This window comes from Notechis scutatus, chromosome Z (genome assembly GCF_049901735.1).
Source record: "Notechis scutatus isolate UNSWTSFEM ecotype Mainland chromosome Z, rNotScu1.2, whole genome shotgun sequence".
Lineage (NCBI taxonomy): Eukaryota > Metazoa > Chordata > Lepidosauria > Squamata > Elapidae > Notechis > Notechis scutatus.
Window position 1 is genome coordinate 29,546,944 of NC_142025.1, and position 27,385 is coordinate 29,574,328.

The following is a 27,385-nucleotide window of genomic DNA, read 5'->3' on the forward strand; positions in this document are numbered from 1 at the left end:
CTTCTGGATTCCTTGCATAATCATCTGCAATGTCACTTTGTTCTTTTTCTCCTGTTGTAGCACTGTCTATATTGATCGTTGTCCTCCAGATGGTGAAGAGGAGGCTATTGGTATTGAAGAAGCTGGGGCTGTTGTCTTTCTACTCATCTTGTAATACTTAGCTGTAGAAAAAGAAAGAGAAAGAAAAAAAGGGGGGGAAAAGAGCGAAAGCAAACAGCTGCCACTCCAAAAAATAAAAAAGGAGAAAAATCTTCAGGCATTTATATACCTTAATCCAATTAGTTGCAGTAATATGCAAAAAAAGGGGAAGATGTGGAAAAAAGGATCAACAGAATTTTTTTTTAAAAAAAAAAGGATAAGAGGAAGGAGGAAAAAAATTAAAAAATAATAGTCTATGTATTTCTCTTTATAAAAAAAAGAAAGCAAAATAAAAATTTATATTCTAGTTCCTGGGTTAGAAGGTTAAAATCCAAACATAAAAATCCAACTAGAGGGGAAGTAAAAAAAGAAAGTAAGAAATAACAAACGATTCTAATAAAAGACAAGCCACTGCCACTAAATATCCAAGACTCTTTGCTAAATCAGCTCAGACTTTCCAGTTCCAGTATTTTCAAGGTCACTTCAATCTTCTTTCTTTCAACTTCAACTACAGACTCCGGCTATCTATAGTTTCACAGATGAGCACCTGTATAAACAATCTGCCTTGCTTGTCCCACTATCTTTTTCAGTGCAAAGCTCGAGTATAACACAAATACACAAGCAAATAAAAGAAAAAAGAAAACAATATATCCAAGCCTCTAGATGGCAGTGCTACTTATTTTTCTTCACTTTCACTTCCCCTCATGTATCCAAAGCCAGAAATAGAGAAAAAAAGTAAAATATTTTCTTTTTAAAAAGAGAAATAAATAAATCTCAAATCAGAAAGAAGAGTCTTAATCAGAGCAGACTTTCAAGAGAATTGTTAAAAAAGTAAAAAAAATTTTAAAAGTCCAGTTTAAAATTAAGAAGCTTTGCCAAATTCCAAGTTCCAATAAAAGGGGGGGGGGACCTTCAATTTATCTAGCTTAATCTCGCCACCGTCTCTTTTCTCTTCACTTTTAATTCCACTTTAAGTCTTTTAGGGTGTTCTCTCCAAAAAACAATACATAAAAGTTCCTCTCACCAAACTGACACACTTTCTTTTGATCTCTTCCGTTCCAGAGCTGTCCCAGCTTCAGCAGCTTGAAAGGCTACCTGTCCGCCACCGGCAAAAAGGGCTTTTCCTGGATCAACCAGGGACTTTGCGATGTCCCTGGGATCAGCAGGATGTGCCCTTATTAGTCACGGTCTCTATGAGATGGTTTAGGTCCAGTGGGACTGTCCAGCAGTGGAGATATCAACAGCGATCTTGGAGAATCAAGATCGCGTGTTGTACCGCCGCGATGCCAACTCCGCCCTCTCGAGTTAGATCTCTTGTGGGCGTAAAGGGACTCGAGGCTGATGATGTGTTTGACCCTCCCTTAGGCTCAGCCTGTTCATCTCTTATGTGGTTATTTAACATTGCTTAATAAGACAGAGACAATGCTCTCTGAGACCAGCCAGCCCCACAATTGTATGGATCTTTATTTCCTTCTTGCAAGATCATAGAGCCAGGTTTTTGCCCTTTCACAGAAGGCCAGGAGAGTGGAGAACTGTCTGACTTCTGGTGGAAGGATATTCCATAATGCAGGGTAGGGGTGAGAATGTTCTCTTCCTAAACTCTGCCAATAAAAATTCTTTAATTGACAGGGTCTGCAGAATACCTTCTTTGCCTGATCAAGTGGGTTGGATTGATGTGATTGGGTGAAACTGGTTTATAAATGATGACCAATACCTATGTTTACATTATGATTCAAACATATGTGCTGATCTAAAAAAATATCACCAATCCTTGAGTTATGAATGTAATAGAGCCTGCCAATTACATTCAAAACTAGAGACTTCGTTTGACTGGATCACGTTATATGAACATGATGCCTCCCTGCTTTACCCAATGCATTCACTAATTGAATGCTCAAGTTGTTAAATGCACAATTCTGAATAAAAGACTTCAGCTTTTCTGCCACGAGGTCAGTGTCCCTGCATACTTTGTTTGGGCCCAGCCTGGGTGGCACCAGAGCAGTCTCTTGCTTGCTGCTGACTAGCTGGTTTGAATGATCAGCATTAAAGATTGGAGCGTGGCAGCCAATCAACCCAGAGCTTGTTTCCTTTGTTTCATCAAGCTGAACTGCAAGCTTTGCAAGCCTGCAGGGGCGCTGGTCTCATGGCAGAAAAGTCAAAATCTTTTATTCAGATACTGTTGAAGCTATTTTCCTTAGATCTCATGTTCTGCCAGCTTCACCAGCATCTGAATAAAGCCTTAACCTTCTTTCCCACATGGATCAGCCTCTTCTGGATCTCTGGGGAATCTTAAAAAGTAAGTAAGCAATGGGAAATGGGATGGGGAGAGCAAGTGGAATCTGGGAGGCTAGTGGAGCAGGCCCCATGCCTGTGAGATCCGGCAGGGCAGGATAGGAAGAGGGGATGTTTCAGCATCTCTGCAGTTGGTCGTAAAAGAGAACAAATGCTGTGGTACTGCAGCACGTATATCTGTGGGACCAAGTCATAAATGCTTTTTGGGGGGAGTTGCAATTACAATGGACATTAATTGAACTTTCTTAACTCAAGGTATACTTGTTTTAATAACACTGCCCAGTTCAGCTTCAATCCTACTTGCAACAAGGTGTCTGGAAATATGAAACATGATAGCAAAAATTTTCAGCGGTTCCCAACCTTTCTGGCTTCACAGACTGATGGTGGCACCGGGGATGGGAAATGGCTTCATGCATTCAACCTAGGTTCGACGCATGTGCAGATGAAGCTTCACACACTTGCCCACTGCTTGCACTGACCCAGTTCCAAAAGGCCATCGACAGAATTTTAAGCTGTATAAGAGCTTGATTGTATAAGCAGTATGGATGACAAAACTCATTTAGAATCACCTTGTAGCTGCAGCTCCTTTCCATTTCCTTAATATGGACTAACAACATTTTATTTCATAGTTCATTAGAAGTGATTTAAAAAATACTAGCACTGTTTTCACACCAAAGATAAAATTAGTTTAAAAAGAAGGATTATTTTCTATTCTGTTACTTATTTTTCTGGATGATGGTGATAATTGACTTTTTCGTGGATTATATATATACACAGTTCTCAGTTTAGTATGCTCCTCATTTTTTGTCCTCACTTGAATTTAGTATTCACCTGAATAATAATATAGCTTGTTAGTATTCATGCCCTTTTAGTTTTTTCAACATTTTCTATTAATTATTATAGCATATTTTTCATGTATTTCAACTGATTTCACCTAAAATTTCATAAGAATTTTGATTTATATTTTACTTATTCATGTTTCCAATTAAATATAAACATCTTTCTATTTTTGAGAATACTGACATTAAAAAAAGAGAGGAGGGGAGTCAGTTGCAGGAGAAGTGGCCTGAGCATTTACGTATTAAATATTTATGTTAATTAGGAAAATATGAAAACAGATGTTACATAAATTATTGCAGTCCCTTGATAGCAATATATAACTGGCAGTAACTTTTTTATGTGGATAATGTGATATAACTTAAGAGGTTTGTAGGGGGCGTGCATAAGCGCACCAACGTGCCTACTGTCCCTGTCCTATTGTTTCTTTTATTTTTCTTATATGTATCCATGTATTCATAACTATGTTTTTACTTATACCTATTATCTTGTAAGCAATTGACAAACCAAATAAAATAAATAAAATATATAGTTGTATCTATCCTTACAACTTTTGCAATAATACTCCTAAATGATTAGCATTAAACAGAACAATTCTATATAGATTTTCATATACCTAAGATTTTACATGTCCTGGAAACAAATCATGTATATTTCAAATTATAATAAAAATACCATTTTCAAACATTTGAAAATAAAAATTGAAACAATTGAATATAGTACTCTTCAACCCGAAACCTTTCATATGTGCTAGTTTACAATTCCCATAAGTTTCAACTATCATAACTTGGCATGTTGGAAATTGTAATTGAGTAGTTAGACTGCTATAATTTGTATTATGGATTGCACATTGTATATATAAAATCAATAATTATATGTTACAGAAAAGTGTGAAGATGTGCAGTCCTACACTGATGATGTTACCTGGTTTGGTAATGAAATAACTGCAGGAAAACAAGCTTCAAGAGTTTCAAGGATACTACTCATATATATCTAGGAATATTTAGAATATTTTTCTGATGAAAGCAAGCATCAGAATGAATGTTTCTTAAGTACAGGTTGGTCTCACCATAGGACATGCTAATATTGTAAATGTATTTATGTGACTAACAGATTTGTTTTAATAGGATTTAGACAGTATATTCTCCTATACGCTGCTTCGAGAGTCCAGGATGGATTAGATTCCTCCCTATTACATCATAGAGCTGAGTCTTCTGTATAAAAGGCCAGCCTCTAGCCAGGTACCCCAGCTTTGACTCAGCTCCTAGTCAAATTGAGCTTTGTGTCTTGGAAGCAGAGTTAAGGATCATAGTTAGCAATTAGCCGGAAAAGGTTGCAGGTTTGATCTCAAGCCTCTGATACACAGCTGCTCTGAGGCTAAAAGTTTCACTCCTGGGTTTCTCTCTTCGCTCGGGCTCTTAGGGCGTATAGATTGACAAAGGCCCTCCAACAATTTCATCGTTGCAGGTTTGATTTCAAGCTTCTGACACACAACTGCTCCGAGGCTAAAAGTTTCGTTCCTGGGTTTCTCTCTTCGCTCGGGGCTCTTAGAGCCTATAGAGCAAGAAAGGCCCTTCAACAATTTCTCCTCGTGCAGGCAGCCATTTTATTACCTCAGCACAAAGCGTGAGGCCGGAAGCCATTTTAATTGAAGCGTCGGTTTGTCTTATCTTGTGGCAGTATTTCTGAAAGAACTATCCCAGTGAACTATCCCACTCTGAATTCAGCAAAATTCGCCTCCAGAGCCATGGCCTCCTCGATAACAGCTAGACGATTACTTTGGCTCCGGAACTGGCAATCCGAATCACGCCATAAATGGAAGCTGGCATCCTTATGCAGGTGAGAAGCTCTTTGTTGAGGCCCTGGATCCATATTTGATCGAGACCAGGGATTAGAGGAAGGTCCTCTTCTTGACAGGTAAGAGGGTGGATTACCATCCAACCCCTTATTTCCGTCCCTCATCTTTCTGAGCTGAACCTTCCCCTCGCTTCTCCCGTCATCAGAGGGCATCCCTCAATGCCAGGAGCAGCGCCCTGAGGTGAATAACTGACAACAGCACCAACATACGGGTAGGAAGCCTTTTGAGGAGGAGGGGGCCATGCCTTCCAATGCTCCAAGTAAACGCCTGTTCCCCCCTCCCATCGGAGGTCATCTGACCTTTATCACCAGATGGGAGGAGTCTACATAGGATGCCTGGGTCCTCAATACAATCAGATCGAGTCTGCAGCTAGAATGTTCGAATCTCTCAGGTGTTGCCACTCAAGCACCACATGGTTAGGTGGGACCATTGTGGCTCCGGATGAACCAGGGGTCCCTGGAGAAGTGAGACCCTGTGGTCCGGGATTCTCCAATGGTGGGTCCAACTGATAGGTTCACCAGATCCACAAACCAGGGTCTCCTGGGCCAATGAGGTGCCAGGAAAATCAGCTCTGCCTTCTCCTCCAACATCTTCCAAATGACTGCCAGAATGATCGGAAGAGGGGGGAAGGTGTAGAGGAGACCTGGGGGCCATCTGCTCCGAAGCATGTTCTACACTCCCTGAGTGTAGAATCTGGGTGGAGTATCTGCTCACCTGAACATTCAGGGGAGATGCAAACAGGTCTATAGAGGGAGTGCCGAACCTGATGGATAGACCCCTGAACAGAGAGAGGCGAGGGCTCCACTCCACATGGTCAACCACACCCCAACTCAGCCAGTTGACTAGAGAGTTGTCGACCCCGGATATGTGATCTGCCTTAATGGACAGAAGGTTCCTCTCCGCCCAACGTCCTAGGCGTTCAGCTTCCCTCATTAAGGCCCTGGACTTTGTCCCCCTGTCTATTGAAATGTGCCTTTGCGGCCACATTGTCTGTTATCACCAGTACATGGCCTCCTGTCACCCTTGAACAGAAGTGTTTGAGGGCCAAAAAGATAGTCCTGAGTTCCAGCCAGTTTATCGGACAAGACCCCTCTGACAATGACAACTTCCCTGGGCCATCTCACTGTCCAGCACGGCCCCCCAGCCCTGGAGGTTGGCATCTGTTGTGATCAGCAATATGTCCAGCTCTTTGAACGGATGCCCCTTCCAAAGCACCGGAGACTGCCACCAGCGGAATGAGCGCAGACCCTGTGGGAGGATCTGCACCCTGGAGTAAGAGTTGCTGGTGCCTGCTCATTGAAAGGAGAGCAGGAACCACTGAAGAGTCAGTTAGTGCAGTCTTGCCCACAGGACGATACCGATACAAGAGATCATCTTTCCCAGCAGTCTGGAAAGATGAGCCAAGGGGAGATTGTAGGGCAGCTTGGTGTGATGTGGACTAGATTAAGATGTTGTCCAGGTAACGCTGAAGTCTGAAGGAATTGCCCAAAGGGTAGCCACCAACGCCATCCGGGAGCCGACAACAGACCAAAAGGAAGGGCCTGATACTGGAAATGCCTGTACTGATAGGAAAAAACGAAGAAACTGGCGGTGATGATACCAGATAGGAATGTGGAGGTAGGCCTCCATAAGGTCCATGGAAGAGAGGAGGTCGCCCTCCCGAATGCTCTCTAGGATGGAATGCAAGGTCTGCATTTTGAAACGCCTATATGGGATGAACATGTTTAAAAACTTCAGATCTAGGATGGCACGCAACCCCCCAGATGCCTTTGGAACCACAAAAAGCCTGGAATAAAACCCTCGCCCTTGCTGTTGCACAGGAACTGGTTGAATGGCCCTAATATCAACAAGATGCTGGTTGGCCGATTCCATTAGGGCCCTTTTGGCACCATCCCGTGATACAGGGCAAGTCACAAAATGCTCTGGAGGTGGTGAAAGGAATTCCGGATCGAATCATCCTCATTATTCAGGCCTCACATAAACCTTCCATGACATGCATTTACGATGCCACATGGAAGGTTTTCTACCAGTGGTGCCAGAAGGCGGACTGGGTTCCCACCACAGCATCTGTAGCTGTTGTTCTAATTTTCCTTCAGGACGGGTTGGATAAAGGGTTTTTACACAATACTCTCCACTGCCAGGTGGCGGCCCTATCGATCGTTATCCACTGGGATCATTTTTCATCCCTGTCATATCACCCTTCTATGCACAGGTTCCTGATAGGAGCTGCTAATATCCATCCAATGGCAATCCACAGATATCCCTCATGGGAGTTACCAAGGTGCTGCAGGCATTAATAGGATCGCCTTTTGAACCCCCCAGATCAGTTTCACTTCAGTTCCTAACTTATAAGGTAGTTTTTCTGGTCTACATTACTTCGGCTAGGAGGGTCTCTGAGCTTGCAACTCTTATCAATCAGGGAGGATCTCTGTTCCTTCCATGACAACAGGGTGGTCCTGCGCTTGGACCCCAACTTTGTCCCTTAAGTTAATACCTGGTTTCATAGGGCCCAAGAAATCGTGCTACCAGATTTCTGCCCTAATCCTACCCATCATCTGGAACACAAATGGCATTACACTAGATGTTAAGAGGGCTTTACGTATTTACATCCAACGTACGTCCACATTCCGGGAAACCGAGGCCTTATTTGTCTCTTTTTAATTCAATGGGTTTGCAAGGCCTCCCCTCCCACCTTAAGCAGGTGGATTAGATCCTGTATTGCCAAAGCCTACATCACTTTATCTATTCCGGTGCCAGCTAGACTCACGGCGCATTCCACTAGGAATGCTGCTACTTCGGCCGCTTGGGCTACTGAAGCTTCGCTGGAGGAAATATGTAGAGAGGCTACCTGGGCATCTCCGTCTCCCTTCATTAGACATTACTGAATTGATTCCTTCGCTTTGGTGGATGCAGCCTTCAGAAGAAGGGTGCTTCAAAGAGTTGTCCCTCAGATGAAATAATCACCCGGACATGGGCCCTCCCATGGACATATTGGCTTTGGTATGTCCCATCTTGGACTTTTGAAGCAGCATATAGGAGAATTGGTGTTGGTATAATTACCTGAGAATGTCCTTTCTATCTATGCTGCAAGAGAGTCCAGCCCCACTCTTATTATGTCTGGTACTGTTGGGTGCGGGGTTTTTTTCTAACAATGTTGTTCCTTGCTTCCTTAAACACTCAGAGTCTGTCAAGTATCTTCGCCAAAGCTGGGGGACCTGGCTAGAGGCTGGCCTTTTATATTGCAGACTCAGCTCTGTGATGTAATAGCGAGGAGTCTAACCCATCCTAGACTCTCTTGCAGCATAGATAGAAAGGGCATTCTCAGGTAATTATACCAACACCCATTCATTTATGAAAGATGAAATTTTAGGAAAGCTTACTATGGCTAGTTTTTGACATACAACCACAATTGAGCCCAACATTTCTGATGTTAGGTGGGATAGTTGTTAAATGAATTTTGCCCCATATTATAGCTTTTCTTGCCACAATTGTTAAGTGAATCAATGCAGTTGTTAAGTTAGTAACACAGTTGTTAAGTGAATCTAACTTTCCCCTTGACTTTGCTTATCAGAAGGTTATCACTGCAACCAGCATAAATATGAACCAGTTATCAAGCATCCATATTTTGATCACATAATGATTATGGGAATGGTCAGTTGTCAGATGCAACAGGTGTTAAGTCTGAAAAATGGTCATAAGTCATTTTTTCAGTGCCATTGTAACTTTGAAGGGTCCCTAATTGTTGTAAGTCGAACTGTTATAAGTCAAGGACTACCTGTATATTTTGAAAAGCTTAATATATTTATAATATCATTAGTACTGGAATTGATTTCACAATTGCTCTGATATGTAATTGATGATCTAGCAACACATTAAATGTGAATATTATGTGAAAAGGAAATAATAAAAAGGCTAAATTTTTAAAGTAAAAATAATTTATACGTGGGAAAATACCCGAACAAAGCTGAATGCCATACATGTAAGTACCCGCGAAAACTTAAGAAAACTAATATATCTTTATATCAGATGAAGATACATTAGAATAAAATACATTGGAGTCTAAGGCTGCAAATCTAAATTGACTCGACATTTTTCATGGAGTCCACTTTATTCATTAGTCGAGTTAAATTTTAGGGCTTAATTTTAAATCCTATAGAAAATTCCATTGATTATACCTTGTAAATGTCTGAATTTTGATAGTTTTTTTTACTTTTGTTGCATATTTTCATGTTGTCAATTTTCCTTTATGTATTGTATATAATTAAAGTCAAAGTCAAGAGTACATGGCAATCTCTACAATAGATGGCCCATGTGATGGGGAGAATTTCCATTGTTTTTAATTTCCATTAACTACTACACTTTGAAACATTTTTTCAGTATCATTCTTTCTAAAATAGAACATGTATTACAAGTATAAAATGATCAACTGAAAACAGTATGTTCATTTCTACATTTTTGATTGTCCTATGTGCAATACAACAAATATGGAGATAAAGTTGATTTTTTTTAAAAATAGACAAGAATGATTTTTATCTATATTGGGAATTGTTCCTGTTTGTATTAAAATGGGGATTTATCATTTTTCTTGTATTTTTGATTGAATATAATAGATGTAAAATATTTTTGACATAAGGTCTGATTTAGAAGAACATTTTCAGGATGTGTGATCAAAATACTGAAGTATCTGCTTGGGGTATTATGTGGTTTGTTAATGCAATCCACCTTGTTAGGGTTGAAGATTTAAAGAGAAATGTGGTTGTAGTGTTCTAAAGCTTTGACATGGTTTTAATCTGATAACGAATGGCTTTAAGTTCCTATTCATTCAGTTACTGGCAAGAAATCTAAACCTCTGGTTTTTTGTTTTTTTTTGGATTTATGAGGATAAGTTCTGCTTTGGCAATCTTGTAGATTCTCCAGAGAATAGTTAAACAGTGATTAATCATTGTTTCTTCACTGAGTGTGCAGAAAAGAATGGGAAAGCTGCATTTCACACTTCTGAAGCAATTAATCCCCATGATCTTAGCCAGGTTTGTCTTGAAGATAAGTTGGAATACAAAACTGTACCTAATTTATCAATGTATGCATGCCATAAAGTATAAAACATACAATTTATTTCATATCATTTATAGTCAAATGTAAAAAAAAAGTGACTTTGCTATATTCAGGAGAGTTTCTTACATTACCTTCATATAAACTAAGTACCAGAGATTACAATGGGATTCCTGTTTATTGTGCACATCTGGTGCAGTCACTATGCATTTTCTCATTCACTTGCTGGCATTTTTAGTGATTGTGGCATAAATCACCTTGCTAATCAGAAACATAAGTGACGGGAAGTCATCTCCTTTTTTGAACAATGGGAAAAAACATATGGCTTCCTAGACAGGACTTGGCTGTTATAGTATTTATGTGGCATTATATTCTGTATTTAGAATTTCATATTAATTACAATGGTTTAATTGAAGGCACAGAATGCTTTTGGTTTATGGTCAGAATTTGTTTTTGTACCATGCACATTCTATGTTACATACTGATAAATTTATACTACTCAGAATACAAAATGTATGAAGCTATATATCCATGTATTTTTAATCTCATAAGGATGCTTTCAAATGTTTTAATTGGTATTTGTTGCAAATTAGCTACTGAATGATACAAAGCAATTACAGTTCATATTGTGTGTGATATGAAGATTTGTTAATAGTTTATCCTAAATGTAGGAAACAAAGGATTGATTTTGTAAATACTTGAGCCTAATAAAATGTTGGCTGCATTTTATGGCAGAATGTATTTGTATAGTTCTATGATCAGGGTAAAGCTTATTTCCAAAGCTTAGGAGAAAGTTGGAAATGATGATGGCTTTTAAAATATGCTATTCATCATTGCATCACACATAAGAAACAATTGAGAAATAACCTTACTTTTTGGCCAGTTTTTAATTCGGATATATAATCCGCATTCTAGAGTGTACTATGAGCTCATTTAGTTTAATGTAGATATCTGAGGGATATTATAAAATATGTTACAGGGATGACCATGGCAGATCTGAAGAAGGCAGTGTGAGACAGAAGGCCCAGGAGAGTGCTGATCCATAGAATGGCAGAGTGTCGAACAAGATGAATGGCTGATGACAAAGAGATATCTAAGATATTATATATGGAGTCTGTGTGAGTCCACAGTGTAAATAAGAAATCCTAGCTGCATAAGCCTAAACACTGAAATATACCAAAGTAATTTTTCGATTATTACAAGCACATGTTATATGCTATGGTAGTGGTGGATTTTTTTTCTCCCTTCAGCTAATTGATAGAAAATTAGTACTGTAATTCAAGCCCTCAGAAGTAGGAATTATTCAGTTCAGAGGGCTTTGTGTTCAAGATAGATATATAAGATTGAAACCTAAAATAATAGGAGACGTACTTAAACCAAAGATTTTGGAGGATTGACCAGGTTTTGCATAATAATTACAGTTTTTGAAAAAATCAAATATAATAGTACCTTGACTATTTCTTCTTGGTTTTTACAGGATAGTATAAACAACCCCCCCAAAAAAACTATATAGCTTGGTTGACATGGTAAGATTTCATTGTTAAAATCTAATAACATTTTCCCCAACTTGTTAGAGAAATGTTCTAGAAAGATTTTTAAATGGTAAGGCTTCATTGGTCTGTAAATTCTATTGAAATTTCATGCTATTATACATTTTTATTCTTCTTTTTTAACATAGGTGAATAGTTTTTCCACCAAACTTTCATTTCTTTGACCTTGTTGTAATCTGCCTCTTTATTTACACAGTATTTAGGCAAACTTGATTATTTCCATATAGAAGAGCAATTCCAACCTTTGTGGCTTGGAGATCCGGTTGGGAAGAGAGAGGGGAACTGGCTCGTATGTGCAGCTTGACTCATGTGAGTAACATGTGCGCACATGCATGCACACACTGCTCAATGCAAATAGAGCTGTGCGTGCATGTACCAGCCAGTCACTCACAGAAGTTTAGCTGGGCACACGCATGTGTGCTGGCTCACCGCTCACAGGAGTCAAGCTGCATGCATGTGCACTGGCCTGCAGCCCAGTTGCGAATTGGCAAAACCCAGGCTCTCAGAAATTTACATGGTCATCTAGTGCCATTTTCAAGATAACTGCAAGAAGAGAAATCAAATTTAGGTGAAATGGACTTGCCTATTATTATTGAAGATTCTGCAGTAGATTTATCTCTCTCCTATTGCAACCTTCTTTCTTATAGCAATGTTGTAATTTTCTTCTGTGAATGTATTGCAAAAATACGGAGGCCTTTCTTTTTGTCCCTCCAACTTCTGAAATATATGTTCAAAAAGTAAGGCATTTTCTCATTATGTAGATTTAATGTATTTGTTTTGATTTATTGGTATCATTTATATTCCAAATTCTTTTCCTGGGTAGTTGTTCTTGTTTCCTTAATATTTTTTCCTGCTAAATAAGAAACAGTAGGAAAACACAAGGAGGTTAATGAAAGATAATGATATCTCATTTTCTAAACCCCTGATTCATTCTATGAAATAAAGTAATTTGCAGATTGAACAATATATAGGTCATCTGATATATCAAACAAACTGTGCTATCCCTTTCCTAAATATTTGTGTAGAATGTTTTTGCTCTTGCTACCGTTAAAAATAATTAAGCATCTGTATCTTTTTATATTATTATGGATTTCACCCATGATACAAGGACCAACTAAAATCTTTAAATATGTAATTGTTTGGAAAACTTCAATTAATCTGTAGTCAATCTTCTGAAGAAAAGGAATGGCTGTCTGGTTAGCTCATAGAAGCCATAATGGATTAAAATAACTGGTAAACAGGCTATAATCAGATTTATACCTGGTGCTATGTTAATAATTCCTGATAATTACACTTAACACTTTCTTGAATTACACTGAATTAGACTTTTTAATCCTTGTCAAAAGCAAGCAATATGTGAATAGTTACTATCTTAAAAATAAAATAAGAGTTAGGATTGACTTTTTAAAATATATCTGAATATATATCTGAGTTTATTAAAATATAAACATGGTGTACAAACTCACTGGCTGGATTTTGAAGTTCATTCTTAGAATACTAAAGTTTCCAGGTGAATGGTTTTCTTTATAGCGGTACAATTTATTTGGAATATTTTCTAGATTGGTGAATGTAGATCCAGTAGTCCTCGATCTACAGTAGTAATGGAGCCTGCCCTACAACCACATGCCACGATGGTCATTAAGCAAGAACATATTTCATGAATGAAGGCTTGTCTCAAGATAATGTTGCAGGATCCAATTGGAGTAGGACTGAGACCAGAGATTTTATCTTCCATGCATTCAGACTCGTGCTGGAGCTCATCCTAAAGGAATTTCTTTGTGTCCAGTGTGTGCACTAGGCTGTTCCATGTTTAATAATTATGTGGTGCCTGGTTGTGTATGACTATATAGGACATATGGGGAGGAAGCTAACCATCAGATTGCAAGAACACAAGTTCTTAGATGGGGAGATCATAATTCATTGGTAGCCTCACATTGTAATGAACAGGGGCATGCATTCAATTTTGCAACTACCAAGATTGTTGGCAGAGCAGGGACAAAGATAGCCAGGGAAATTATTAAAGCCTGGGAAATTGACAAGGCCCCTTGTCAATCAATAGGAGTGTTGATTTATCACCAGGTTATTAGATATTTAAGGAGCCAAGGGTGCAGTAGCACAAGGAAACAATAACCAATGATATAATAGGCGACATAACAACTAAAAGCCACCCACAACCGGGCACCACATAAATACTATACATTAAACAATCCAGTGCGCACATTTTGGAATGAAAAAAACGTGCATGAGCATGGTCTTCAGCACAAGTCCAAAAGATTGGAATACCAAATCTCTGATCCTGGTGAATGACTCAGATTGGATCCTGCAAGATTGTCTTGCTTAAAAATCCCCATCCCCTGCTCTTCACAATGTGGTCGTTAAATGGGTTTAAGGAAACAGCTTTTCACAATACTGCATAAAACCTGTTAGGGAAGCAAAAAGATTCGTTGAATTCCTAGCCATGAAGCTGTGTCATGGCCCAGTGATATTGAGGGAAGGACTGGCCTGCTCTTGTTTCCTTTCCCCAACTTGAGATCCAGAGCTCTGGAGATCTTCAAAGGGTAAGTGTGTGATGAATGATGGGTGGTGATGGAAGGGGCCAAGTCCTGCAGGAATATAGTGGGGTGGAAAAGCAGGTCCAAGGCCTGCAGGGATCTACCAGGGCAGAATGGTGGGAATAGATAGGCGAGGGGGAGACATACCATGCTCCTATAATTGATCATAAGAATGAATGAGCTCAGGAGTGCTGAAGTGCAACTTCAAAATGGGGTTGTAAATATTATTTGAGGGTGAGATGTCAATTGCTAAGGAGTTGGTTAGAAGTCGAGGTCTACCTGTATTGTTGATATGCTTATAACTTATAATGGTAGTCTATTGACTATAACATTAAATCGTTTATCTTTTAGTTAAATTATCCAAATCTTGTTGAATAAAAATACTATGCTTAGATTAATTAATTATTTCTCATTAATGTGCTACTTGACATATGAGAGAGAAATTCAGGCAGCTGCATTTAAACTTTCTTTTCATACTATCTGTAATAATTCTGTATCATCTTTGGTGGCCAGTTGCCTTTGGTTAGTTCATTAAAGTATGACCATTAGCATTTAGAATTTGACATTGTGAATGATACTTAATGAAAATGCCTTCTGTGCGAATTAGATTAAAACCAATATAATGGGACTGAGTGGTTTGACTATTGAGTTATGTATTAATTAGTGTCCAATCACTTATGTTGTAGCTTGAGTGGAGATAAAAACTCTGTTTCTGTGATTTTGCTTGTGCCTGTAAGTGATTAAGATCTAAAACACGGAGGTTTTTATGTCATTTATTTTCACTGTATAGTGTAAATTGCTGAGCTGTATATACATTTTATATTTATGTCAGAAAAGGGTAGCAGAGAGGTACTTCAAAATCACCTTTTCAGCTCTAAATAGCTATTGTGTACATATGGTAAGGTACTGCTGCTTAACAATTAGTAACTGCTTTGATCAAACTAAATTACATGTTTAAGTTCCCATCAGGAAGTCGCTTCACATATCTGTATTAATGTATTCAAGGCTCGAGAAGGAAAGTTAATTTTCTAGCTTAAATATTTAATTCAAGCTTAAAATTTAGTCTGTAATTAGAGTTCCCAAATGGCAGGAACATGGAGTATTTGTCCATTTTAATTAGATTGTTGTTTACCTATTAATTATATATCATATCTTGTCATATAGTTTTGATGGTAACAGATGGTGCTAGGAGTTAGTAAGGGTTTGAACAAAATAAGATTCCACATGATTTATTAAGTTGCACTTTATTAGTGTGTGGTCTGCTTCAGTCAGGTTATTCCTCTGAAAATGAACTTCAGAAAAATTTCATACATGTTGATTATCCTTTTATATGGTTTAAAAAAGTAATTGTCCAAGTACTTTAGAACAAGCACTACAGTTGTTGGCAGTTGCACCTAAATAAGTGCCAACTGGGGTATTTTCAGTATGAAACACTCTATTCTTTCAGAATTTGTTTTTTATGTGATGGCACTGATTATAACATTGTACAAGTATGCCTGAATTTAAGATGGTTCCTTTTAGCTCTAATATGTCATGTGGAAGACGTAGTGTTCAAATCTATATTTAGATAGAGTTCATATTTTAGTTTTCATATATAATTCTTCTCAGATAATATTAATTCCTATAAATACATTGAGATAACATGGTCTACTTATTACAGCATTTTATGAATATGAGCAACATTCAGATTTATAGAGGGGATGAATCAATATAAGTAGTATAGGCCTTTAAAAATTTTTTGGTACTTATAACTTAGCAAATTGTACATTCCATAAAGTTGTTTACACTATTTGTTGAGAAAAGTGGCAAAAAGAAAGAAATGAGTTGGCCTAACATGACCATGCTAATGAAATTATAGGAATGATATTTCCATACATTTGTACATTTGCAGAAGATTCCCCAAATAATTTTCTTTGCATCATTTATAACATACTTTCATCTTGTTGGCAGAGCCATACTATCTTTTGTTGAACTGTATATTATCAAAGGGGCATCTGCAGCTCACTTACATATTTTCCCTTTCTGGAGAAAAGTGAAACTTTTTAAAAGGTTGGTTCGGTTCATATTATGCAGAACTTTTCTCTAAATTAGGAACAGCATGAAGGAGTGATCAGTAGCAATATTAGTGTTTTAAAATATTGACAGTTTTTCTCTTGAAGATACGGTCAGAATTTTGTTAGTGAAAATAAACAGATGGCCACACTGTATGCTACAATTTCAAAACTTGGTTTAGTGGGCGACTCGACAAACGTTTGATCTATAAAATTGTCTTCTTGTTCTGGCACTCATTTTGTACATTGTATACATATGCTACAGCAACAGATGCTTGATGCTGATAGTAGTTTGCTTTTCTCCATTTTATTCCTTCCCGAAACTTTTGCTGTATACACCTAAAATGTTTACAGTGACTTGTTTCTTTTTTTAAAAAAACAAACAAACAAACATTGCTTCTCCCTAGAGATGTAAACTCTTTTAAGCTGTAATGCCTTACAGTTGAACAGACAGACAACTAAGAAGATACATTTGATAATGTACTGGTATTCTGGGTGGGCAGTTCAAGATAATTTTTTTTGTCACCTGTGAATAAAAAAATTGGCAGAATTGAAACAATTAGATCATGTACATTTTGAAATATTGTTTGATCCTTTTCTCCATGTTATAGTGAAATAAATGAAAACATCATTCAACGAGGGTATAACAACCCTTTAAAGCAGAAATAGAGCAGGGATTAGATTTGGTGGTCTGACAAGCTTCATTTAGAGCATTACAATCCAAACAGTTTAAATTCAAAAATTTCTAAAGTTAAATAATGCACAGTTCATGTACAATGGCTGCCAATTTTTGAGAGATGAAATGTCATGTAGCAATTGTGATGTAGAATGTGAATTCTGATGAAAGTAGTCATTCATTGGGCAGTCATGTTGTTTCTGTGGATATCCACAATTATTCCTGCCTTATACGTATATGCACATACATTGTTGATACATTTGTACAACTAGTTCAGATTCCAGTAACATACATTCACCATTTAAAAGATACCATATTATTGCTGTATTTTTAATCTGTAATGGAAGATGGAGATGGTTTAGCAGCATCAAATTTTTGGGTGTGTAGCTAATGAGTGGGCTGACTTGGTTGCTCAATGGTAAGACTGGTGAAGCAGGCACAGCAGTGCCTGCATTTTCTTCATCGCATGAGAAAAGTACATCTTCCTCCCCCTGTCCTTACTACTTTCCATAGAGGATGATTGAGAGCATCCTGTCATATTGCATTACAGTCTGGTTTGGAAGCATTACTGCTTCAGACAAGAAGGTGGTGAAAAGAGTGGTGAGGATGGCAGAAAAGATTATTCGCAGTTCATACCATTCTATCCAGGACATAGGGTATAAGCTATGCTTAAGTAGGGTCCGTAAGATTGTCTGGAATGCTACACATCCTCTTCATGTCCTTGTTGAGAGAAGGCTTTGTGGTATCTGAAGCAGAACATCCAGATTCAACCACAGTTTTGTTTCATACAGTATCAACCTTGTGAAGTCTCAAGCTTCTTTCTGCTATGTATTCAAGATGGACAGTGATTAATATTTATATGTATACGTTAGGCTGTAGGTACATACATAGATATGTAATTAACATCTATATATGTGTTATATATATGTACAGTTTTAAGAGCAGGCAACAGAATTTCATTTTTAATGTATGCCAGAGTGCCCAAAGGAAAAAAATGACAATAAAGATTATCTTATCTTAATACTCCAAGATTTCAGAGATGAAAATATAGAGGCAACTAGGTACTACTATCTGGGTGGGCTCAAGCAGCCTAAAATAGTCAGTAAAGGTTAATTTTGGCAGTTTATGAAACAGACATGAGTATATGACTTAACAGATCAGGAATGAAAACTTCATGCTCAGATTTAAAGAGTTAATTAATATCTGCCCAGAATCCAGATTGAAAAGAATCTGAATACTCTGAAATTGATAATGCATCATTTTCCTTAAGACCTTGAAGAAAGGAATATTGCTAAAGACAATCTGGAATTCATAAACACAAATAAAGTTTATATTTTTATTTTTCAGGTTTAGAACATGTGATATGAGGGAATTCGATAAATTATATTTGGTTTCAAAGATGACACTATTAACAATTTGTCTATTTTTAAATGGAAAGTATGTATACTCTTTGTTCATATTAATTCTTCCAAAATATCTCTTCCCAAACTAAAGCAAAAAACAACAACAATAAAAAATAAAAGAAGGGAAGAAAAGATACAGTCTTGGGACTATAAGTGGGCCCAGAAATAAGTTTAGAAAGTAAAATCCTCTCTGAAGGAGGTAGGAGGTTAAGAAATTAGATAGATGATAGGTGGGTGGGTGGGTGGATGGATGGATGTTGAGTGACAGTAACTTGGGTGGTTTGTTTTTGAACATGCCCACAATGACTATTTTGGAAGGTTATACATAACATGCTTTCAAAATTCAAAATATGCTTCCTGGAATCTAAATGTTGAGAAGCCCTGATACAGAACATTTGTACTGGCAATGTAGCTTCAGAAATTTGTATTTCTTTTATGCAAAGCAATTTACCTGCTGGTGTTTATCTTTAGTTTATCTTATTTGTTAAAGTATTACAATTGATACCTCAGAAGCTGGTGTGTTCATTTACTGAAGCATTTCTTGGAGTAGCATTTTTTAAATGTATATTACTATGGTTTTTATTTCAACATTAATTCATATCTCTACATCTACAGTGAGTGCACTATCAGTTTTTTCAAAAACTGGTTTTTATTTCACCATCAGTATATAGATTTCGCATATCTATTCAAAGCAATCCTTAAAAATAGCAGCCTCTGTTAGACAATGTATTTACATATGTGGTGTATGTAAGAAGCTGTCAATCAAAACAGCTACAGTTTATGAAATGCAAGTAATCAATTTGATACTTACGATCACAGGTGTAAAAAGTGTCCATTACTTTCATCTATAGCAGGGGTGTCAAACTCAAGGCCTATGGGCCAGATCCACCCATGGGGCTGGCCTGAAAATATCAAATGACTGGCCTGTGGTGCCACTGGCAGCTAAAATGGATTGTGTGTGGGGACCCTGTGCCTCATTTTCACCCTCCATGGCCTCATACAGCACTCTGCTGGCCAAAAATGGGCTGAAAACAGCCACAGAAAATGGCCCAGAAAACAGCCTAAAAAATTGCCTGAAAAAGGCTGGAAAATGGGCCAGAAAATGGCTGGCAGAGTGCTGCAGGAGGCATGGAGGGTTAAAATGATGTGCAGGGGGCTGCGTTTTGGCCATCAGGGTGCTTGCAGAGGAGAACTAAATGCTGAGCGGGCCCTCAGAGAAATCTAGTTTGATACCCTGATCTATAAAATTAATATATAGTATCATGTTAGAATAACAGAAACACATATTAGAATAACAGAGTTGGAAGGGACCTTGGAGGTCTTCTAGTCCAACACCCTGTTTAGGCAGGAAACCCTACACTACTTCAGACAAATGGTTATCCAATCTCTTCTTAAAAACTTTCAGTGTTAGAGCATTCATAACCTCTGGAGGCAAGTTGTTCCATTGATTAATTGTTCTAACTGTCAGAAATTTCTCCTTAGTTCTAAATTGCTTCTCTCCTTGGTTAGTTTCCACCAATTTCTTCTTGTCCTTCTTGTATCAGATTTCAGTGTTTTAAAATACAGTCTTTGCTTTAAGAGGAAAGCCTACTTTTAATTGGAAAGAAAGAGTACTGGTCAGTGAATCTGCAGAGATCATAGGAGCCATATGAAAAAAGTAATGTCAAGCTGCTTTGATATAACCTTCCTTCTTCTTTTTTATATATTTAATTTATATTGCTGCCTATTCGCCCATGGTGTCTCAAGGTGGCTTACACAATGTAAAACCATATTTTAAAATAAAAATAAAAAACAATAAAAACGAACAAAAAGAATCAAATAAATTAATAAAATACAATAGAACAAAATCTGGAAAAATAAAAAATAATAAAAAAATAAAAAATCATTCCCCCCCAACTCCCACCCCCGCACCGATGACAACAGACCACACTAACCATTTGATGGGTTCCATCCCACTCTGGGTTCCCCAGGCCTGTTGGCAAAACCAATCTTCAGTGCCTTTCGAAAGAGTGCTAGAGTGGGGGCCAATCTAATCTCTGGGGGAATGATATTCCAGAAAGAGGGAGCCACCACAGAGAAGGCCCTTCTTCTGGGTACTACCAGGTGTATCCCCTCAGGGATGGGACCCACAACATTCCCTGCCTCCCCTCTCTAATGGGTCGGGTAGATGTGACCGGCAAGAGACATTCCCTCAGATAACCCGGTCCCAAGCCATGAAAGGCTTTAAAGGTGACAACCAGCACCTTGAATTGCACTCGGAAACAAATCGGCAATCAATGCGGCTCCTGCAGAAGAAGTGACACATGTGCACACCAGAGTCTGCACAAAACTATGCAGGCCACTGCATTTTGCACCAACTGGAGCTTCCGGATGCTCTTCAAGGGCAGCCCCATGTAGAGTGTGTTGCAATAATAAAGACAGGAAGTGACCAGGGCATGAGTGACTGTGAGTAGGGACCGTTGGTCCAGGAAAGGGTGTAACTGTTTAAACCCGCAGTTGTTTAAAGGCCCTCCTGGCCACGACCGCCACCTGTTCATTGACATTGTCTCATCCAATACAATATTCTGCATTGTTCTGGATGCTTTTTGTTAGATTTTTGAAATTGCAAATTTGATTGTGCAAATCTTACATCTGAACCATCAGTTAAAATATAACATAATATTGTATCATTATTGTTATTGAATTCTAGAGTCACAATTTAAGACACATGTAAATGTATTGTTAGAAAATCATATTTTTGTCATCTAGTCATTTCTTGGGTTATATATTAATGCAGAATATATAATATATTTTAGTTTACTTGGTTGCTAAAGGAGTGTTTATCGTGGTGTATGTATGATTTAACTTTACATATGTTTTACATATTAACCAGAAGAAAATGGTACAATAAAACAATAAGGTTTTGGGGTTTTGTATGACATGTAAGATGATTTATCCATTAGCTGGTATAATAGAAACAAGTTTTACAAAAATAATACTGTACACTGAATTAGTTCAAATTGAAGACCTTTGAAATAATAGACATCAGTTCAGTTTCTACAGAAAGTTTGTATATTTTGTTGTTACCATGCACTGGAAATCATACATTAGTTGGAAAGAACTGAGCTCTTTAATTGATAAAATACAACAGTGGTAGTCCTCAACTTAAAACCACAATTGAATCAAAAATTTCTGATGCTAAGTATGACAGTTGTTAAGTGAATTTTGCTCTATTTTATGACCTTTCCTCTGACAGTTGTTAAGTGAATCATTTTGTTCAAATGTTCAAACTGCTTCTCCACAAGGCCCTTATCACAGCCTAGTTAAGTCCTGAGGAAGTCGCTCCAGAGCCCCAATGGCTTCCAGTAGCCACAGTGACTCCCTATTCTCAAAACTTGTGATCCATACAGAGGTTCTTCCATCCCCTCTGCTCTTCCTGGACTTGGTTAAGGAACAGTGTGCCTCCCCTGGGCAGGGCCTCGGCCGTCATTTCATGACAAGCGATTCTACAGTGTGGACTCTTCCTTGGCCAACACACTCCTGGTTCCAGTGGTGGATGCCCCAGTGGTAGCCTCGTTCGCAACATCTGGCACCGCCACTGAGCCAGAGGATGTCCTCAAGGCGAAGGACAAGAGGTTGAGCAAACGCTCAAGCGCACCCACCAAGTAGCGGCTTGGGTGGTCCAGGCCTCCACAGCAGTCTTGCTTTTCACGAGGGCATCGCTGCAATGGCTGCACCAACTGCAAGATCGGCTTCCTACCACTGATTTTAGGTCACATCAGGACCTAAATAAGATCATTGCAGTGGCGGAATTCATGGCAGAAGCTACGCTGAATTCTGCCAAATTTGCAATAAGGGTGATGGCCTCATTTTTAGCAGCTAAGGGGCTCCTTTGGCTGCAAAATTGGAAGTCTGATTCCTGTCATAAGTAGAAACTGACCTCAGCCCCATGCGCTGAAGACAAGTTGTTTGGCGAAGCCCTGGAGCCATATTTAGTTCAAGCTTTCCGTAAACCTCCCACCACCCGCATATACGATGCTACCTGGAAGGTCTTCTGTTCTTGGTGTGCCAGGTCAGCCCAAGACCCCATTTCTGCATCTGTAGCAGATGTGTTAACATTTGTCCAAGATGGGTCAGATCGGGGTTAGCACCTAACATTCTGCACTGTCAGGTGGCAGCTCTGTCATCTGTGTTGTTCTGGGAAAGCTATTCAGCCTTATCCCACCATCCATCAGTCTGCAGATTTCTGAAAGGGACTTCTAATCTCCGCTCTCCAGTGGTTCATAGATACCCCACTTGGGACCTTCCTAAGGTATTACAGGCCCTTACAGAATGGCCATTTGAACCCCTTAATTCGGTGTCCCTTCAATTTTTTTACTCTCAAGGTGGTTTTTCTAGTGGCCATTACTTCAGCCAAGACGGTGTCAGAACTAGCAGCGCTCTGGGTTTGACAGGACCTGTGTATTTTCTATGTGAACAGAGTGGTTCTCTGACTGGACCCTACATTTGTCCACAAAGTGAGCTCTTGGTTTCATTGGGCACAAGACATTGCATTGCCAGATTTTTGCCCCAAGCCTCTCCCTGATCTAGAGTGCAAATGGCATATGTTAGAGGTACGGTGAGCTCTCCGGATATACATCAAACGTACTGCGGCCTTTAGGAAGTCCAAAGTTATGTTTGTCTCTTTCCAGCCCTCATCTTTGGGGAGTAAGACTTCGTCATCTACCATTAGTAGATGGATTAGAACTTGTATTTCTAAAGCCTACCAGTCTTCGTTCCTGCCGGTATCCAGGAACGTTACAGCCCACTCCACTAGGAATGCAGCTACTTCCGCCGCCTGGAACACTTGAAGAAATCTGCAAGGTGACTACCTGGGTGTCCTCGCCACTGTTTATCAACTGGACTCGTTTGCTTCCGCTGAGGCAGCGTTTGGACGACGGGTCTTACATAAAGTTGTCCCACAGTCGGAATGAGGGGACCAGACGAGGGCCCTTCTATGGACATGTAGGCTTTGGTATCCTGGCCCTTTCTATCTACCCTGAAAGAGAGTCCAGCTCCACTCTTTGGGTCTGGTCCTGGTGGGGGGAGAGGTGATTTCATTGTCATATTTTCTCTTCCAGATGCACATTATGTCTGTCACGAAATCTTTGCCTAAACACTGGGGAGCCAGCTAAGGGCTGGCTTTTTATATAGTGCCAGACTCAGCTCAATGACATCAGAGGGAGGAGTCATACCCATCCTGGACTCTCTTGCAGCATAGATAGAAAGGGCGTTCTCCATTAGGGACATAATATATAAAATAACAAGGGAGGTGCCCATAATGTATAAGGACAAAGAAATTATCACTCTCAAACAAATACCAAGGCGAATTAGAGAACAACGCAAAGATCATCGATACCTGGCAGTACAATTAAGTAAATGGAACATCTTGTTTCAATGGATCATCCCAGAAGGCATACTGATTTTATGGCAAGGAAAAAAGATAAAAATAGACAACCTGGACAAAGCCTAAGAATTTTATGACCAATTGATAGGAATGGAAGAAAACGACAGCAGTAGGGAGAAGTTAGAAGAAGGAAGCCAGTAAGAAGGCCAGTTAGAATTAGAGATAGAAGACCAGGAAGACATAGCAAAAGAAACACAAGAAACCCAAAAGGAAGAAGATGTTAGAACTAGAACTCAAAGGAATAAAAAAACCAACAGAAATTAGAAACAGATAGGCTAATAAGAACATGGAAAAAGAACTAAAACTATTGTCAATAAATGTAAATGGGTTAAATGTTGTAGTCAAGAGAAAACAAATACTGTCAAAACTGATTAAGCAAAACATAGATATTGTGTGCCTCCAAGAGGTACATATCAAGAACCAAGATAATATGTACTTAGAATTTAATAAACTGGGGAAACTCCATACTGCACTGGCGGAAAAAAAGGGGTGGTGGTGATATACATTAGGGAAGAAATAGATACAAACAAAAAACAACATACATAATTGCAAACCCTATGGGATACGATGAAAGTATACACCAGGGGGGTAACAATATCCTATATGGCAGAAAGGAACAAGGAGAAATGGGGGCAACAAAACACAATACAATTAGAAATAGGAGACCTAGAAAAACAAATGCAAAAAAAATCCAGGGAGTGATTAAATTAAAGAACAATTGAATTTGGCCAAACACAAATTAAATCTATTACAACAGGAAGACATTGCAAGAGATCTTAAATTTATGAAGCAAAATTATTTTGAAAATGCAAATAAGCCAGGGAGATGGCTGGCCTACAAACTGAAATAATAATAATAATAATAATAATAATAATAATAATAATAATAATAATAATAATAATAATAATAATAATAATAATAATAATAATAATAATAATAATAATATACCAGCTTCAAGATGAATTAGGAATATTACAAAATAATTAAGAAAAAAAAAGGATTGCTCTAAGATACTTTATAGTCAAAAAATTATAGCAACAGAGAAAATAGATCAGTATTTAAAAAAAGATAATATACCAATAATTGAGGGAATATATTAAATAGAGAAATTACATTAATAAAATTGAAGGAAGCGATTCAAAAACAAAAGGCAAATAAGACCCTGTGGGGGCATATGGTTTACCAGGAGAATTATATCAAAAATTAGGGGGATCATTGGAACCAGTACTACTGGAGGTATGCAACGAGGCTTTGTTAAATGCAAAAATACCTGAATCGTGGAGGGAATCATATATTACCTTGATTTTGAAAGAAGGTACCGATGTTAATCAAATCAAAAATTATAGACCAACCTCGCTTTTGAATGCCGACTACAAAATTTTTATGAGTATCATGGCAGGAAGAATGAAGAAGATTTTAAATGAAATTATACGCAATGATCAAAATGGATTTTTGCCATATAGGCAAATAAGAGATAATATCAGAATAGTAATGAATATATTAGAATATTATGAAATGCACCCAGGAAAACAAGCTGCTCTTGTTTTTCTGGATGCACAAAAATTTAAATTGGGAATTCATGATATGTCAGATAAGGGAAATTAAATTTGGAGATAGATTTGAAAAATTAGTAGAAACAGTTTATTCTTCCCAAAAGGCTAACATAATAATAAATGGAGACATAACAAAGACATTTAGAACAACAAAAGGAGTTCGCTAGGGATGCCCATTGTCACCTCTGCTCTTTATTTTGATATTAGAGACATTATTAATAAAAATTAGGAAAAACTCAGGAATACAAGGAACAAAAATTTAAAAAGAGTATAAATTACAAGCATTCGCGGATGATTTGGTTTTTTTTATTGAGGAGCCATTAGAATCAGGTTCAATTCTGATAAAGGAATTAGAGAAATATGAAGAGGTCTCAGGACTCAAAATTAATAGGGACAAAGCTAAATGTTGGTTAAAAATATAATACCTAAAAACAAGAAGGAGTTGGAAATTGTAATGGAACTACAAATTACAAAAAAAATAAATACCTAGGAATATGGTTAACAGCAAAATGGTCCTCATTAAAACAAGACAATTATAAGAAATTACTTAATCAAATTAAAAAGGATTTCAAAAAATGGGGGACTTTACAATTATCGTTATTAGGCCGAAGAGCAACTGTTAAAATGAATGTTTTGCCAAAGCTTTTATACTTATTTCAAACAACCCCAATAAAATTAGGTAAGAAATTTTTTAGAGAATTAAACAAAACAATTACTAAATTTGTTTGGGCAGGTAAGAAACAGGGAATAAAGTTGAAGGATTTACAGGATAGCAAGAGCAAAGGTGGCCTTTGGCTCCCGGATTGGGAATTATACCATAAGGCAACAATACTTGTATGGATACGAAATTGATCAATCTAAGAAATAAAAGAATATTAACCATAGAGGGGCATGACTTACAAAGAGGGTGGTATGCCTTCTTGTGGGATAAAGAAAATAAACCGTATCTATACTTTTATGGACACAGAATAAGAGACATACTGATACAATCATGGAGACAAATAAAAAATAAATATCTGAAAATTCCAAACTGGATATCCCCCTTGGAAGCAGTAGTCCACCCTAATATAACGGAGATCAAGAAAATGGCCAGCTACAGGGAAATTTTAAACACACAAGGGAATCTAAAGAGTAGGCAGGAATTGGAAGGACAGGAAATAAAATTGGACTGGTGGACGTATATGCAAATACAAACAAGATATAAAAAAGACAGTGAGGAATTTGGAATGGACAATAGCAATAGCACTTAGACTTATATACCACTTTATAGTGCTTTACAGCCCTCTCAAAGCGGTTTACAGAGTCAGCATATTGCTCCCAACAATCTGGGTCTCACCTCAGAAGGATGGATGGCTGAGTAAACCTTGAGCCTGGTGAGATTTGATCTGCCAAATTGCAGTAGGAGTAGCTTGCAGTACTGCACTACCACCGAGGCTCCAGAGAATGAATGAATTATAAAAATTAGATAAAATTTTGATTGGCTCAGATGAAAAATTATTATCTAAAATATATAAACACTTATTAGAATGGGATATAACAGAGGAGATTGTAAAATGATCAATGATTTCATGGGGTAGAAATTTTGGACATACTATTGAATTAGAACAGTGGGAAAAGATTTGGAATACCAATTATAAAATAACAAAATCGATGGCTTACAAAGAAAACCAACACAAAATGTTCTATCGTTGATATATGGCGCCTTCACGATTGGCTAAGATTTATCCAAACTTAAAACCAAATTGCTGGAAGTGTGGACATCAATAAGGTACCTTCTTTCATTTTTGGTAGTCATGCCCCCAAGCGAAGAAATACTGGAAAATGATTCATACGTGGATAGACGAGTTAATTGAAAATAAAATTGATTTTGTTCCGAAACTATTCCTCTTAGGAATAATTAAAAGAAACTATAACAGAATGATAAAATATTTTATATTACATGTAATAACAGCAGCTAGAATTTCCTGCTCACAGTACTGGAAGAAAAATGTCATAATAATA

At 37.9% G+C, this 27,385-nt stretch overlaps 1 protein-coding gene across 8 annotated transcripts in view; it reads left to right on the forward strand.

Moving 5' to 3' along the window:
* Positions 1–27,385, forward strand: part of TBC1D5 (TBC1 domain family member 5) — a 448,530-nt gene that overhangs the window by 106,079 nt on the left and 315,066 nt on the right. Inside the window, exon 3 of one of the 8 annotated variants that reach the window (XM_087945080.1) lies at positions 11,652–11,700. The exons of the other annotated variants lie outside the window; for them this stretch is intronic. The gene's annotated coding sequence lies outside the window, so the exon portion shown is untranslated. The remainder of the gene's footprint in view (positions 1–11,651; positions 11,701–27,385) is intronic. 8 annotated transcript variants of the gene reach the window in all.